At 44.2% G+C, this 15,622-nt stretch overlaps 1 long non-coding RNA gene and 1 pseudogene across 1 annotated transcript; both read right to left on the bottom strand.

Annotated features, from left to right (window-relative positions):
• Nucleotides 1–1,539: 1,539 nt before the first annotated feature.
• On the bottom strand, nucleotides 1,540–3,739 carry LOC123152668 (uncharacterized). Its single transcript, XR_006476290.1, has 2 exons — nucleotides 2,386–3,739; nucleotides 1,540–2,244 (listed from the first exon to the last, which is right to left on the bottom strand). It is a non-coding gene; the product is annotated as an uncharacterized lncRNA (long non-coding RNA).
• Nucleotides 3,740–10,615: 6,876 nt separating this feature from the next.
• Nucleotides 10,616–12,719, bottom strand: LOC123152666 (U-box domain-containing protein 16-like; annotated as a pseudogene).
• Nucleotides 12,720–15,622: the final 2,903 nt, after the last annotated feature.

Below are 15,622 nucleotides of genomic sequence, written 5' to 3'. Positions count from 1 at the left end.
CCTCTTATAGCGTTGCTAGTTGCAGGTGAAGATTGGAGCCGTTCCTTGTTGGAACATTTATTTACTTGTTGGGATATCATTATATTGCTATGTTATCTTAACGCATCTATATACTTGATAAAGGATGGAAGGCTCGGCCTCTCGCCTAGTGTTTTGTTCCACTCTTGCCGCCCTAGTTTCCATCATATCGGTGTTATGTTCCCGGATTTTGCGTTCCTTACGCGGTTGGGTTATAATGGGAACCCCTTGATAGTTCGCCTTGATTAAAGCTTTTCCAGCAATGCCCAACCTTGGTTTTACCATTCGCCACCTAGCCCCTTTTTCCCTTGGGTTACCGGAGCCCGAGGGTCATCTTATTTTAAACCCCCCCCCCCCCGGGCCAGTGCTCCTCTGAGTGTTGGTCCAAATAGAGCCACTTGCAGCGCCACCTCGGGGCAACTTGAGGGTTGGTTTTAGTTGTACGTAGTGTTCATCTGAGTGTGCCCTGAGAAAGAGATATGTGCAGCTCCTATCGGGATTTGTCGGCACATTCGGGCGGTGTTGCTGGTCTTGTTTTAACCTGTCGAATTGTCTTGTTGTACCGGGTTACCGAGTCTGATCGGTGTGTCTCGGGTAGAGGTCTATTCCTTCGTTGACCGTGAGAGCTTGTCATGGGCTAAGTTGGGACTCCCCTGCAGGGATTGAACTTTCGAAAGCCGTGCCCGCGGTTATGGGCAGATGGGAATTTGTTAATGTCCGGTTGTAGATAACTTGAACCTTAATTAATTAAAGCGAATCAACTGAGTGTGTTACCGTGATGGCCTCTTCTCGGCGGAGTCCGGGAAGTGGACACGGTGTTGGAGTAATGCTTGCGCAGGTTGTTCCTCTAGTTTTTCACGCTCGCGCTTTGCCTCCTCTTCTCGCTCTCTTTTGCGAATAAGATAGCTACCATATATGCTAGTAGCTTGCTGCAGCTCCACATATAATTGCCTTACCCTTCCTATAAGCTTAAATAGTCTTGATCGCGAGGGTGCGAGATTGCTGAGTCCCTGTGGCTCACAGATACTATAACTCCAGATGCAGGTCCAGGTGATTCCGCTCCAGGTGACGAGTACGAGCTCAAGTGGGAGTTCGACGAAGACTCTCAGCGTTACTACGTGTCTTTTCCTGATGATCAGTAGTGGTGCCTAGTTGGGGTTTGATTCGGGGCCTTGTCGCATGTTGGGTTCTTTTCCATTTTGGCGCCGTAGTCGGGCCATGAGTGTTTGAATGATGGATGTTATTTATGTACTTTGATGTGACGTGGCGAGTGTAAGCCAACTATGTTATCTTTCCTTTATTATTCATATTACATGGGATGCTGTGAAGATTGTCTAACTTGCGACATATGCCTTCAATGCGATTATGTCTCTAAGTCGTGCCTCGACACGTGGGAGCTATAGTCGCATCAAGGGTGTTATAGATTGACATAGGAAGAACTCTTATAAATGTGAGATACAGTACCTAAAACTTTGCAAAGATGATTAAAATACATAAAAAGGTAAAAGACTAACAAAATTATGATGCAAGAATCATTTTCTTTCACTGCACTCCTTCATTCCGACATTATATACAAGGTATAAAATCAAAAATCTCAATTAACCGCTGCAAAAAATACCTAAATGTCTTAAACTTCAACTTGTGATGAACCTTGCAGGTACATTCGGGAGATGGATCTACGAACATTGGGGAAACTAAGGAGGAAAACTACAGGAGCAAAGTAGAGGATTGTTTCATCACAACAAGATATAACAAATGTAAGGAAAACAACAACTGAATAACTATTACAAACAAATGGTGAAGGAAACGCACTAACAATCATTAAACCTACCTTGCAGACATCGGAGCTAGACTTGCATCATGAAGAGGCAGCGAAGCGAAGATGGTGGAGGAGAATTTAATCCCTGGGACACAAACCTGTTCTATAACATGAATCTGCAACAGGTACACACAACAATTTTCAGCTGAGGAACATAAAAGGAGAAACATTTCAGAAAAAAACTAAAAGAAATCCCTAAAAGTTGCAAGACCCTGAAGATGTTGATCCCAGTATAGCAGCAGCTAAAATGAACTGAAGCACATGCAATAGCAATGAAGAAGGAGAAAGAAAAGAACCAGAAGACTTAAATTGGGGATTTGCCGCTCGACTTGAGGAGATGGATTGTCAACAACAGTTTCAAAGTTCCTCTCAGCAATGAAAGAGTGAATAGAAAATAGACTTAGTGCCTGCAAAAGTACAAAGAAACAACATGCGCAAGAACAAATAAATAAGATCATACAAGAAAGAATACATAAATCAGAGAATAGAAACAAAAAAATAACTTCAAGAAGGAACTAACCAAAAGAGAACTTATACAGAGAACGAACCTCACTTGTAGGAACAGATTTGACATTCAGAGATGAGTGTGATAAGCAATCTAGAACATCAATTATAAGGGACTGTGACCATTCAACAAATAGCTTGTGCTTGTCTTTGTTCCTAGATTGAACAAGGTCTATAACTACCTGGGCAGCCTGAAAAAAATCCAGTAAAACAACAAAAATAATCAACCGAGCAATAAAAGGCAAGAGCACAAAACGAGCACCAAAGGATTTCTGCACATTCATTTCAAAAAGCAAGTCACTGCAAGGGGGAACATCACCATCTTTGCTTGCTGAAGATTTCTCAATAGATTGCTACAACAAGAAGCAATCCAAACAAATCACACGGGGAAATATTACAGGTAAATTACAGCGAAAGACTGGGACAACTTACACTGCAATACTGAGATAAATTACCCTGTAAATCCTTACAGTAAAATACTGAAACAAATTAGAGTGCAATACTGAGATAAATTACATAGTAAATCCTTACACTGCAAAGCTGAGACAAATTACACTGAAATTACATTCAAAAAGACACTGTCAAGCCAAACCAATCAACTACTCCCTCTGTCCCGAAATACTTGTCGGAGAGATGGATAAAATTGGATGTATCTATATCTAAAATACGTCTAGATTCATCCATTTCCCCGACAAGTATTTCCGGACGGAGGGAGTAATAAATTATAGACGAAATACTAAGTAAATTACACTGAAAGACTGAGACAAAATACACTGAAATTAAACTCAAAAATCATACCTCTAGAAGTACATAAACATGTACCAAGGGGAACTAAACAGCTACATCTAACAACAAAAAATCAGCAGCCGAAATCAGAGACTACAAAGAGCTTCACATGAGCAGGTAGCATCAGGACATGAGCGGGTAGCATCACTGAAAGAGCTAGGAATCTACAGAATCCTCGTGTACAGGCACATGAGCCGAACATAAGCAGGAGAAATCCCGCAGGCTACTGGTACATCTATAGAAACCCCCACGCTACATCTACAGAATCCTGCACGCTACATCTACAGAAACAAGGGGAAACCCTGCTGCATCTACAAACTATAGCAGCAGCCCACCAGAGACGACCACAACAACCACAAAATCTAGAAATCACACCTACCAGCGGCTGCATTAGAAGGCGAGAGGGTGACATGAACTCACCTCGATTTGGAACAAACACAAGCAGAACAGCATACTCGACAGAGCGACAGAGAGGAACAACCAACCACGACATCGGGGAGCGAATAGAAAGGGGACAGAAATGAAGCTCGAGCGCTGGAAGTTCACGAAATCACCATGGACGGGGAGAATCGCCTCCTCTACTCCGCCGCTCGAGCTCCACCTCAACCTTATCGAAACAGAGAGGAGAAAAAAAAGACACGCTCTCCCAAATTCAAACAACACAAAAATCAGACCAGGCCGGGGCAGCCGTAACGGGCACAGAGAAAACCACACCCACACAAAAAACCGGACCCGGTAACAAGCCCGACGAAAAACAAAAGCCAGCGCGAATCTCCGCGCAAGAACGGACGGACAACGATTTGAATGTCAACAAATTGCAAAACACTCAGCTGTAAAATAGCAAAACCGTATAACAATGATTTGATTGGTAAGACTAATGGCAGATTGCTGCTATTTATTGAATTTGATCTAATTTATTTTGGGATTGTTAATTTTGTGAGTTTTTTTACATACAATCTATGGATACCTCATGGAGATCGGTCGGAGCAAACTATTCTCATCAGGTGAGCTTATAAGTTAAGAAACCCATTGTCTAAATGTCATTTGTAAACACGCCGCTGCTTAAGCTATTCCTAAATCAATTTTTTTATCGACAACTTCAGTAATGTGTCTGATGCCATTTGCCCTATATGGCAGGGTTAACGTCATCAATTGCCTGCCCCAGTCGTCAGTTATGGCTGATGCCTTTCCTTAATTTTCTTTGTTGCCGTTCCGCCATAATCTTCTGTTCAAGGAAAGTCCCTTGCTAAGCTGACATGCCCTTACCATTGTAGGTTAGAGAATGGACTTCTCATAAAAAAATCCCGTACCCCTTTTTATCCAGATAGTTATATTGTGAAACACTTGACAAAGAAGCTCTCTGTCAACTATTAAAGCATTGGCAATTTCTGTCCTGAAGCTGAATGTTTTTGTGGGCAATTGGTTCGTAAAAGCAATGGCAAGTGAGAACTACTAAAGCATTGAGTGTCTCCTTTCCTCCCTCACGGGCTACACACGCTGCGACCTGCTCGGATGCAACATGTTGGTCTTCCAAGAGCCGCCGCCGAGCACACCGGTGTTTCCGGGTTGTACGAGGCCCTGCAAACACTTATAATTGGAGAGATGTTGGCACAGCCTGACCTTGCTGATGCGACACGAGGAGTTTTTTCTAGCAATCACGCACATCTGAAGACTTACTGGACTACTTTCCGAACTCACCCGACGCGACAAGATAGGCAAGTACAAAAGAGCTAGCTGATTGATTCACCATACAATTATACTATTATTTGAAGGCACGATTAGCTACTGCTGAAAGTGTTGATGTATTGGTATCGACAGGTTTTGCCAGTACTTGAAATGCCATTTTAAGTAGAGGTATTAGAGATACGAAGTTCTAACTCTGTTCTTGTGGTAATCTAAAAAGAATTTGGTGATTTCAAGTAGTTCTGAGAGTACAAGTCTTATCCCTTTTTTTAATAATGGTGAGAGCATAGATCTCATCGACCAGGAAATAATCCATCAGGTAAGCAAAACACTGAATAATCATCATCTGAACGAAATAGTACCTGCACATATTATTTCCAAGATGAAAAAGTTGGTTTGTTTACTGTAAGGAACCACCTTGTCGCCTTTGTGTATTCCAGGAACTACCAAGGTTCCGTATCTTCATGTTTGATCCAAAATGCATATGCACATGATTACGATGGAGATATTATCTGGTATGAACAACATAATCATCTTGCAATACTAACATGTATTCATTTAACTCATTTATGCACCTAATAGTGATGCATCTTATGTATTATATTCTATCTGAAGCTTCAATGCAATTAACTGCAGAACTTGCCATCAACAGGATTGAGCAATGTGGCATATAAGCTTTAGCTTGCTGGTTCAGATTATCAGTGTTAATCTTCTGGTCGTGGCAATTTTTTAGACTTTTTGAGGTAGCTAAACTATTCTGGTGTTATGCTATGAAGGATTTTTTTGGAAAGGTTACTGAAAGGATACGTTAACTTTGTTTTATCCCCTAGATCATTTTTTCTGGAAAGGTTACTGAAAGGGTACCTTAACTTTCTTTCATCCCCTAGATCGGTTTAAGTATGCTAAGCTCATGTTTATTTAGATGTATAGTTTGCATGACAATCTTGTTTTAACAGATTATTGGGGCATTATGCAATGTATATTCTGCATTCTGCTCATCATTATTCTCACGTATATTGGCACTTCCCTTTGGGGATAACCAGGCGCCTACGCTTTAAGCAAACAGGAACAGCCCAAGTGCTCCCTACCCCTCCTCTCAAATTCTGCCCAAAAGCATCCTACTCTCTCCCTGTTTATTTAAAGTTCTTCTTATTTTTACTACTTGAGGTTCATAAAGTATATGTACTCAGTTGTGGTCACGATATTCGATTGTTTGCTAGACCTTTGTGTCGTCAATTATACGGATTGTCATGTGTCAGATGAGAGAGGCAATTGATGTGGTTCTTTATCACGTTGCTGCCGTCGCAACCACATGTTAATTAAAGTGTAGGTACTCCAGTCAGTCGGATATGCTAATTATGTGATATCATTTTTTTTTACTAAAGGTTTGTACAAATGATTGACAGATTGATATAACTTGGGCCTGAACTGATGTTTTCCTTTTTGCACTTCTCGAAAAATATATGTGCACCAGGAGCTCTATAAATGCGGTAAGTGGAAAGAGCCATGGCGTGATGTAAGGGAGTTGCAGAATCTATGTAATCCACCGATATTTAGGACTGCTCCGTGCTCCTCCATCATGTGTTACAGGTCTGAAATATGGACAAACCAAAATCAGACTATACACAAATACTATTCTCTAGCTTGAAACATATTGAGGCAACCACCTAGATAATGTAAATCACGTACAATCTATCTTTTTTAATTACAAATATTGGGTAGCATTAAATGTTATATTTTTTGTTCTCCAAAGAAAACCTACAATTATTCAACTGTTGGTACTTAAAGGTTGTCAAGGTAGATAAATATGTAGCCATCCAGTGTGCACTAAACTACTCCAATTTCCATCTTATGGGAGAATTTTGAGCTAGACTCCTGGCCTCCTGCTATCTGCAGATTTTGTCTTCCAGGTTATGGATATCACAATGCATGTATTCACCATTGTGGTGTAGCCTAAGGATACTTTCTAACTATATATACATCATTGGTAGTTAATATCTTCAGTTGAGCAATATTTTACACACAACATGTCCTTTTATTGCAGGAATCACCCAACATATCTTGGCGAAGATGGAAAGAGGATAATTTCTTCATTTCGTATAGGTGATGATTTGATGTTTCTGATGATTGGCTTGACTCCTTCCTTCTAGCGAAGAACCTCAAATAATTCTCACGTATGTGTGTGGGATGAACGAGAAGGAGTTGATCGATCCGGAGAGAACCTAGCGAGAGGATTGGGGATCGAGGTAGGGTTATATGTAGCAGGCTGGACCTAGAGGGAGGGCTGGCCTGGTTAGTTTCGGTGGAGAGGGAAAATGGCCAGAAGAAGGCCTGCTCGGCTGAAAAAAATAGAGATTTAGAGAAAGAAAGAGGGGGCTAGGAAGAGAGTTTGGATATGGGGTTATTTTCCTTGGTCTTATAAAAAATGAGATTGATCCAGGAAAATAGAAATAGTCAATGTGTGGAAATTTTGATCCAACTCATGTGAATTTAATTCAAATCGGCTTGAAATAGAAAGTGGGTGTTTGGAAGGTGTAAATGTTGAGATTTTGGTAAGGCTTCGATACATGCACAAAGATTTATTGGCAAGGTTTTGATTCGTTTCTCCTGTTACAACACACGAGCATATTTACTATATGTGAAATTATTGTAATGAACTTCCGAAATGAGCTTGCATCGAGGTCCAAACTTCAAGTGAGTCTGCACGAGCTCATGTTGTATCTCAGGGTAATAGCTGACCGCCCCCGAACGCAATGTTGTTCGGCTGGGAACAACGACATGGAGCAGCTACCACAGCTTAGGCTATAGCTTAGGTGCACCAGACGCAAGCAATGCTACCCGCAATAGCTCTCGCCTTGCCGCTGGTGGCGGCGACGACCTCATATGGCAGACCGCATCTCACCTTGTGTAAATCATCTACACGGGCGGCGGCGGCGGCGGCGGCGCACAAGGGAGTACCGGGGAATGGGGAAAGATAAGGAAGTGCCCTCATGACGACGCACAAAGGGAGTACTATTTTTTTAGTAGAACACAATGGAGTACTAGAGCAGGTGTAGGAAGATGAGTTCCTGGGTCCTTTTGTGTACGTTAACTATTTTGTTTGGGCCAAGCCGAAATAGTTAAAAAAAACTCTTCCCAACCAAACAACCAAATATCTGTAAAAATTACCAAATACAATGCCCAAAAATTTACCAAATACAATGACCAAATATATGTTTATACTTTTAAAAACACTTAATAATTAAAAAGACCATTTCTAAATGTACAATAGAAAAACATTCTTTCAAAAAAACACCTGATAAAAAATATTAATTTATAGAGAAATATTTCAATTTTCATAAAAATGCTAACTATTCTTCAAAAGGTGTTACATTTTTAATGAAAACATTAACTTTTTTAAAAATAAGGAAAAATTTCCACGTTCAACATTACTGTCGACGTTGATTGAAATTGGATATAAAAAATGATGTAAAATGGCACATGAAGCAGGTTGTGCCCCTTTTGTCGCCCGGTGCAACGCACGGACATTTATACTAGTTTAACTTCAATGAAAACTAATACGTGAAGCAAATAAAAAACGGAGGGGGTATATAAAGTGATGTAAAGCTCCAAAAAATTCCACAAACATGTCATTGCCCCATTTGGATTTTGGACGGAGGGTGGCCTACTGCGTCCGGTTGTGTTGTCCCACGTCAAGAAAAGTCAGGGCTTGTTCCGCTGATCATGATCAATCGGCGATCCATCAGGTGAAAAATATTCTGTCTCTCACTTGAGAGCGACGAGACTCGAGAGCAAGCGTGTCTGAGCACGAGGAGACATTGACAATCCAAGTGTTCCCTCGCCGTCGCCGGAGCAGGACAGCGTTGTGCACGCTGAGGCTGGGGCCTGCCCACTTGGAGAACCTCAACAGTGGCGCGTAGTAGGACTGTAGGAGTAGTGCTTCTGCTGCTGCTGCTTCTGAGCTTTGTGCATGTTCGCTTGCAACTTTGCACGCATGCATGTTGCACGTCAGTGGTACTGCTGCATGCTGCTGCCACGTCTCCTACTGTGCATCTCAACTTTTTTTTCGCGATTCGACCATGCATCTCATTTTCACACGTGTATTAGTACAGATCAGGGAGGATGGAATTTCCATGCGATTCGTTCGAGTACGATGGTGCCCGTTGGGCAGCTACTCGTTACTCCCTCTGTTTTAAAAGAGATGACTCAACTTTATATTAGTTAGTACAAAGTTAGGTCATCTATTTTGGAACGGAGGAAATACAGTTTTGCAAATAATTACTGTGTTCTGTGTAAATTTTTATGTTTTGACTCTTTTCTGAAACCTATTTGAGATTTGACCATAGTTCGAATTTTCTTTTTAGATCTAACTCTTTTGCTACCGTCAGAGTTCATGATGGAAGGGTCTAACAGCTTACCGCCAGGGACTTTGGCGGTAGGAAACATCGCTACCGCCAATCGGGCTGACGGTAGCCTGCACAACCTATCGCCAAGGTGCTTGGCGGTAGGCACGAGCACGCATTGTGTTCAATACTTAGGAGGTTTTTAGCGATAGGGTATGCAACCCTACCGCCAGAGACCTTGACGGTAGGCTGTTATACCATACCGTTATGGTCACTGACGGTAGCAAAAAGATCAGATCTCGAATTTTTTTCAAACTAGAGTCAAATCTGTCAAAGCACGAAATTTAGCCCTCTACAAAAAGCGAGAAGAAGCAGGGCGCATGACGCCCGGATGCCGATGCGTCTGTCCCCGACTGCGCCCACCCGGGGCCGGAGAAGGCGTGAAGGAAAAGCCATGTCGCGTGACGCCCGCCGGCCACCTTGCATTGCTGCACAGTGTCAATGTTCTGCTTCTGCCCTCCCATGCATCAATCAATCAACCACAGCAGCAGCAACTTGCAAAACAACTCCGTTCTAGTAGTCCCTCCGTTTCTTTTTTTACTCCAAGTAGTATAAAATTTCATCAAAATCAAAACTAAACAAAATTTGGCTAACTTTATATAAGAGGTAATAGCAGCCCAGGTACCCTAACTTGCACAGAATGTGATGATTCGGTCCCAAACTTGTAAAACTTGACTCCACCATACCCCAACTTGCACCTCATGTGATGATTTAGTCCCAAGCCAATCAGATAACGACAATTGGCAGCCAGGTGGCTGGCCCGGTCAATGCACGCACTTTTGATAAAACCCCCCGCCTTTTTTCCTAATTAACCCACACTCACTCCACCTGAATTAAATCAGCACACTCCTTTTTTATGGTAAAATGTAGCATACATTGCGGACGCAGATTTTTGACTCCGAGGTGCTCCATCCACTGAAATCCTCACGTGTCGTTACTTTGGCCTGATTAGAGGCAATACATATTCAATACACTAGCGTAATACGAGCTGCGGTACAAGTTGGCCCAAGAATTAATTACGTGTGTGGTGCAGTCTGTTGTGACCGAATTAATTCAAATTCAGCGCCAGGTGTTGCAAGCCATAATGAATGGCAATGACTAAAGAGGAAGCCTCACGTTAATTTTGATTTCAGTTTAGGACTTCAATCAAATCCGCTGAACAATGCATCTCGTTTATGATGGATGAGAGTCAATTCATTTGAGCACCTAATTATGTGAGACTCAGATAGTTGCAAAGACAAATGTTTCATAACATTTGGGTATATAATAAGAAACCTAAAAACATGAAACGTGATTTTTCCTTAAGCAAACGGTACAAAAATGATTTGGATAGCACAGTACATAAAAATCTGCCTACCACGGCAGCTTCTTGGTTTACTTAGTATCCTGGTTACATAAATTACACCATTAACATCCTGGTTTACTTAATACTATCTTGGAAGAGAAAGATCTTGGTTTAAGTAAACTATCTGAATATGACCAGCTTCTTGGTTAACTTAATATTGAGTATATTGCTGGTGCCTTCCACGAAAGTTTACTTATTAATATCCTATTTATATGTCAAGAAAAAATACTACATCTTAGAAGACAGAAATACATCCTGGTTTACTTAATATCCAGCTTCTTGGTTATAAGTTAGAAAAAGACATCTTACTCACAATTAAATTCAGTTTAGTCAAAAATTCACATCCTGGAACCGAACTTAAACCATGATCTCTGTCTTCCAGGATATTAAGTAAACTTCTTGGAACTTAATATCCTGGTTTACTAAATTTCCCGGTTACATCTTGGAAGACAGAAAAGCTACATATAAACCTGAGTTTCCTGGAACTTTTTTATTTTCCCATGAACATCCTGTATCGATGGGCATGTAACAATTAACCAGGTGATTTTCCGCAAAAAAAGCAGATTAGCTACAGAGATCTATACTTACAGGTTCAGTTGAGCTTCAGGCAGAGGTACAGAACGGCGTTAGATTGAGGATCCCCACGACGAGGAGGACCTTGAGAGTTGGCTGCATGGATTTGCTGCTCCCGATCTCGTTTGCGCCATCTATTTCCTGCTGCTCCCTTACGCCGCAGGCTGCCGTTGCTCGCTTCTCGCACGAGCTTCCACCAGCTTCCCGACGTTCTCCCTCTCGCCTGCCAGCGACAGCAGCGCGGCCAGCGCGTCCTTCTTTGTGCTCGTCGGGCCCGTGCGCACGAGGTGGACTAACTTTTCCACGTAGGAAGGCTCGGCGGCACGTATGGACGGACGCCAGGCTGAGCAAGGCCGTCGCGGCGTTCTCCTTGGCGCGCCACGTCGTGCCGGAGCTCATGATGTGGGTCACTGCCTCGATGGCGCCATCGGCGTGCATGATGCGCTTCTTGTTGGCCTCGAGGATCGAAAGGTTGAGCAGCGCGGTCACGGCGTTGAGCTGGAGCCCGGCGTCCTCGGACTAGAGCAAGGGCACCAGCATCGGCGCGGCTCCGGCCTCTCCGACGAACGCGCGGTTGTCCGAGCCGGACTTGGAGAGCAGCCGGATCTCGTGCACCACGCGGTTGGCCGCGTCAGGGGAGAATGAGACGGAGAGCTTCTTCACCAGAAACGACGCCGTCATGCGCGCCACCTCGAGCGCCGCCTTGTTGGCGGCCACCGCCTGGGCCTGCTCGCTCTTGCTGGCCTCGCAGACTTCCATGGCTACGCCGTTCTCCCGGCACCACTTGGAGATGAGGTTCTTGAGAGACTTGTTGGGCACCAGCTCCAGATTGGCCAAGACTTGCCCCGTCTTGGGGCACGACGGCACGTTGACTTGCCGGAGCCGAACCACCGGTCGATCGACTCGCTGGTCTGACCGCTAGCGGCGACGACTGGGTCGCGCATTAGATCGAGGGAGATGGGGCACCGGAGGTCCGGTGGGGGCGCCGGTGACTCCCCGTCATCTTCGACATCGATGTCCGCCTTGGAATCCGAAAAGGCCGGGGCGTGGCACTGAACAGGACACACTTGGCGTACCGGAGCAGGCCGACGAGGGCGATCATGGCGGCAGTCCATCTCTCCGATGCTCGGTCGCCGATGTCCCGCTCGAGGCTCTCGATCTCGTCGCTGCAGCTGGCCGGGTCGTTGATGCCAACCTCCTCCAGGATCTCCTCCAGCCTCTCCCGCTCGGGCACGATCTCCCGCTCGATTTCCTCGATCAGCGACAGCACGGTGGTCTTGAGCGCCGGCCCCGGCTCGGCGGCCGACGCGCAACGGCGGCACTGGCGCGAGGCGAGGGCGAGGAGGTCCATGACGTTGTCGGCGAGGCCGAGCTCGACGACGGGCAGGAGGTCGAGCAGCGTGGCGAGGTCGTGGTGCAGGTCCCGCAGCTCGGCGTCCATCTCGTCCGACTGCAGCAGCAGCAGCGTGCGGCTCCGCGCGGCGCAGTCGGCCACCATGGCCTTGAAGCGCTGCAGCACGAGGAGCACCTCCCGCAGGCACAGCGAGGCCGACCGCGGCAGGTCGCCTTCGCCCGCCGGGTTGATTAGGGGAAAAGGCAGGGGGGTTTTATCAAAAGTGCGTGCATTGACCGGGCCAGCCACCTGGCTGCCAATTGTCGTTCTCTGATTGGCCTGGGACTAAATCATCACATGAAGTGCAAGTTGGGGTATGATGGAGTCAAGTTTTGCAAATTTGGGACTGAATCATCACATTCTGTGCAAGTTAGGGTACCTAGGGTGCTATTACCTCTTTATAAAAAAATTATGAACATCTACAATACTAAAGCTATATAGTAGTATGAAAACACATTTCATGCCACATCTGATAATATTAATTTTATATTGTGAATATCGATATATTTTTATATTTTTTTGCGGGGTGATATTTTTTAGTATATAGCCGACTAAAAGGAAACGGAGGAGGAAGTACCGTTTGCTACGGACGAAGAGTTGGAGCAGCCAGAAGAAAATCGAGAGGATCTTGGGCGTAGGCAGGCCCGTGATCTGCGCCTTTTGCACGCCTAGTGCTCTTTTGTTTAGGTAAATAATCGCAAACAACATTTGCTTTCGAGCAGTAATCAACTAATCATGGGAGAAAAGGACTCTCCCGTTGAGGTCGCAACGAGCCTAGCCTGCCCATTCGTCCAGCGGCTCCACGCCCGCCGCTCCGAGTGGGAAAGGCGCCGTCGCGGAAAGATAATATCAGATTACTCTTCTTTCATCGTTTCTGTGGCCGATCGGCGCCGTGTAAAGCTCCATTGTGTCGACTAGTTTACTCGTCTGGGGTTTTAGGAAGGAGTCAGCGTTGGGCGTTGGCATCCGCAAGCCTCAAATGCGCTTCGTTTCCTCTCTTTCCGATGAGCGGAAATGTACCACGTAGTAGCACGGATATATCAGCACTATTGGCTCAGCTCCGGTAGACGGTGCACCTGTGGACACAGTTTTAGTAGTCTTGTTGCTGCCATTAGGAGCAATGATCGAGATAAGATGTAGCGACCAGACCTCAAACAGTCTGATCTTTGTGTTTCGGTGTCATCCCTGGATCAGTAATGCTGACATCACACAGTACTCGGAGGATTTATAGCAGAGTAGCAATCACACACTTATTACATCGAGTGTCTTAAAAAATAACTAATTACAATAAATATGGCTTAAGGCCATCTAATAACTATAACAGCGGAAGGCTTGCAAGGTAAGTGAGTCCATCAACTCCAACGGCATCACTGAGTATAGAACCACGACCTAAAACTCTTTAATCGTCGTCTGAAAAGTCTGCAACATTAACGTTGCAGCCCAAAACGGGTCAGCGCACGGAATATGCTGGCAAGGTAGCACATAGAGAGTAATGGAATGAGCAGCTATACTATATGCATATTTGGCTGGTGTAAAGCTCTATGGTTACACTTTTTTCGTAAAGCCAATTTTTCCCTACTTCAAAGGAATAAAATTTATTTAACTATCATGGTAGTTGTTAAACATTGAGAATGGTTGACAGCATTCTCAATCCCAATTAAGCATCATCATTAAACATAACCCAACAAAATTAATTTAGAGTAACATGTTGAGATTCACATGATAATCTAGGTACTAGATACTCAAGATGTCCATAACCGGGGACACGGCTAATCATATTTAGTTTGTTACACTCTGTAGAGTTTTGCGCACTTTTCCTCACAAGACTCAATCGCCTCCGTTTGGTTTTCGCACTACAGGGTGTTTGAGAAGACGGATGACCGAGACATAGTCTTTCAGAAGCGCTAGCACCTTATGATCGGGTAGACCGTACCACCTACATCCCCTACATCTGCTAGTCTACCACTGTAAGAGTTCGCACAACTTAGTCAACTATGCTAGAGCCCATAATAGCTTGTGGCTGCACACGGAAGTTTCTAGTATGAATAGTCTTATGATCCCTTTGAGCTTGGGTGGCGGTCTAAAAGAAAATAGGCAAGTCCTGGAATACCCAGGTGTCTTAATCCACCCAGATGTGTGTTTAAGTTGCCACCTTAGATAAACCATTAATTATCAATCTCACATCTGTCAATGGATTTCACTCACCCAATCCACGTCTACTAGCATAGCATGGCATAATAAGCAAACGTAGAAGTAACTCCCAAAGGTTTGATAATAAACAGGTAATAGGTACTACCTCATCTACTTCCCATCCCACAATTTAATTAGATCCTAATCATGCAATGTGTGAGGATTGATCTAATGCAATAAAACTGGGTAGTAGAAAAGGTATGATCGAAGTGTTACTTGCCTTGCTGATGATCCGGGAAACCTAACGATTCGAAGTAACAGGTGGCGCACTCCGGGTACTCTATCGCAAACAAACAAACGAGCATATAATAAGTACTCATCTAATGCACAGGTAAAACTCAAATAAGAGATCTAACCAGAAGGTTCAACTTAAGAACTCCGGTTGGCAAAAAGAATCAAATCGAACGAAGCAACGAAAGTCAAACGTCGAAAGAAAACAACTTCGTTCTAGTAATCTGGATCTAGGGCAAGTTTTACAGTAGCAAAATCTTGTTTAAGTTGGTTAAACGGATAGAGGATTTCGAGACGAAACTCTAGGCGCTTGAATCTCCTGATTCCGATAAACGAGCGAAAAGTTAAACTAAAACGAAAATCAGATCAGAAATCGCGATCAGAAAAATCGCGGATTTAATCCGAGAAAAGAAAAACGAAGAACAGATTAACGAATGAACGTTCGTTATCTGAAACTAAACGATGAACGCGTTCGTTAAAACGAACGAATCGGTGAATGTTCACTAATTAAGTAAACCAGAGAAAAAAACGATCTAGGGTTTCGAAAAAAACCGAGGCAGTTTCTTAAAAAAACCGAACGGCGTACGGCGGCGGCTATACCTTCGGCGAGGTACTCCGGCGGGCGGGGCGGGGCTTCAGCGGCGGTGGCGGCTATGCGGGGCGGCGGGGCGGCTCGG

Source organism: Triticum aestivum, chromosome 7A, assembly GCF_018294505.1.
Source record: "Triticum aestivum cultivar Chinese Spring chromosome 7A, IWGSC CS RefSeq v2.1, whole genome shotgun sequence".
Lineage (NCBI taxonomy): Eukaryota > Viridiplantae > Streptophyta > Magnoliopsida > Poales > Poaceae > Triticum > Triticum aestivum.
The sequence above is the reverse complement of the archived record's forward strand: the minus strand, read 5'-3'. Positions and strand labels throughout refer to the sequence as shown.